This window comes from Vipera ursinii, assembly GCF_947247035.1.
Source record: "Vipera ursinii genome assembly, chromosome: 6".
NCBI classification, from domain to species: domain Eukaryota; kingdom Metazoa; phylum Chordata; class Lepidosauria; order Squamata; family Viperidae; genus Vipera; species Vipera ursinii.
In genome coordinates, this window is record NC_139515.1 from 67,195,736 (window position 1) to 67,198,159 (window position 2,424).

The window sequence follows — 2,424 nt, forward strand, 5'->3', positions numbered from 1 at the left end:
TATATATATAAAATGTATATATATACATATACATATATATATATACACACATACATACATACACATACATATATGCACGCACACACACTTACATACACACACATATACACATACCTATTTGTGTGGCATGTGTGTATATAGTATACAGACTATACGTGTGTGTGTGTGTGTGTATATATATGTGTGTGTGTGTGTGTGTATGGTATGTATGTATGTATATATATTTATACAATATATGTACACACAGACATATATATATATATAGATACACATATGTATACACACATATACATGTATAGATACACATATATAGATACACATATGCATACACACATACACATATGTATACACACACACACACACACACACACACACACGTATATATAAGTGTGTGTGTGTGTTTGTGTGTGTGTGCCACAAGTAGTTCAAGAAAGGATCCTGGCGGACGGCGTGGGCAGAGGAGACAGGGCGCCCAAGGGATGCCCACCGCCAAGCCGTGGGCGCCGGGAGGGTCTCGTGGGGGGTGGGTGGGTGGGGGTCGGACGCGCGAAAAAGAACCCAGCCGAGCCGTGCGAAAGTGGGGCGTCTCTTTGGAAGGCGCTTCTGAGAGCCACGCAGGGAACGGAGGAGCCGAGCAAAGCTGGGGCTCCGATAAAGTGGCTGGTTTAGAGCAGGAAAAGCTGTGATTAGAATATGAATAGAGCTCCAGGAGAGGAAGAGAAAGGGGGATTACGGCTGAATTACTTTGACCATGGACAGAGCCAAAGTGCTTTCAAAAAAAGACCTCTCTCCCTGCAGTCTCTGGCTCGCTGGCTCTCTCCTCCTGCCGCCTCCCGTCCCCCCCCCCCGTTTCCCTTAAGGTAGACAAACAAGTAGCAAGCGTTCTCCCCCCACCCCCAACTTCCCCGCCCAGCCTTCAGATAAGAAAATACTCAGAGGAAGCCAGAAACGTTGGCGGAAAACTTACAGTACGTTAACCAAACATCCAACTTCTCTGTAATTTCGTATGCCCAACGTTTCGTTTTGTTTTTCCTTTCAACTTAAGGGAGTGGAGAGCAGGGATGAATTTGGGCCCAAGAAAATTTGCAGATCAAAGCCCTGGGACCAAGTTAAGTTGGAAAGCTGAAGCTAGGAGAAAGTGTTGGAAGGGAAGTCTGACTAATAAATCCCAAGGTACCTAGCAGTTAAAGGCGGTGGGGGAGAGGGGTATGAAGCTGCCCTTCAGAAACTCACACCGCAGGGAGGAGATACACAGTACCCCAATCAAGGTGGAATTAAGGGCAAAAGGTTTTCTCAAATTTTCTCAAACAACCCAAAATCTCATAGACAGCTGAAGGTGGCAACAGCTTTGGGACTCTGTCTGTCTGTCTGTCTGTCTGTCTGTCTGTCTGTCTGTCTGTCTATCATCTATCTATCTATCTATCTATCTATCTATCTATCTATCTATCTATCTATCTATCTATCTATCTATCTATCTAATCTATCATCTATCTATCTATCATCTATCTATATCTATCTATCATCTATCTATCTATCTATCTATCTATCTATCTATCTATCTATCTATCTATCTATCTATCTATCTATCTATCTATAATCTATCTAGTGTTAATGCTCACTTAAGGGCTGGTAAGTTGAATCCATACACATCTCCAGGGAGAAGGTTCATTTCTTGGGTCTCTTAAATGATGCTGCTTGATCAACAGGACCCAAAGTGAGTAAATCTTGGAACAGACAGCAACAAAACTCACATGGAAAAGTGGGGAATTTTTTCCCCTGTGGCATACTAAATAAAAACTCGCAATCAGAGCTTTAGTTCAAAATCTGTGAAATAGAACCTATATATTAAGAGAATTATAACTGAATCATGAAGATATTTCACATCAAAGTAAACGGGTTAGAGCCTTTTTTTAATATTGTTTTGCTTGGTAGTTCCTATTCTCATCTTTTTAGATGCTATTCTTTTTTCAAATTTATTTTTATTTTTAGTAATTTATTGTTCTTCTTCTGCCTCCAAATATTATTTCATACAGAGCACCCAATAATGAAGGCAAGAAATTTAAGCAATCAGAAATGTAATGAAATAGTTATATAATACAGTACAGTCAAATTTATGTTTGCTGGAAAGAAACTTCATTTGTGTCCAGGGATGCTTCAGGTTAAATAATTAGGCAGAGAACTGCAGCTTTCAAAAAGATTATTTTAAAAATATTATATTAAAAATCTACTCCACAAGCTCCTTTGCTTGTGGAAGCTGCAGCTAAAACCTTAGAGGGGATCCCTTTGGGCAGTGGAAAATATGGCTCCAAGAAGCACTGTTTTCATGGCTGGAAAAGTGCTCCAGTTGTGTCGATTCAGGAGCCAGTTCTTCACTTTGGGAGGGGTATGGATTAAACTTCAGTGAGGTTCCTTCCAGCATTATAA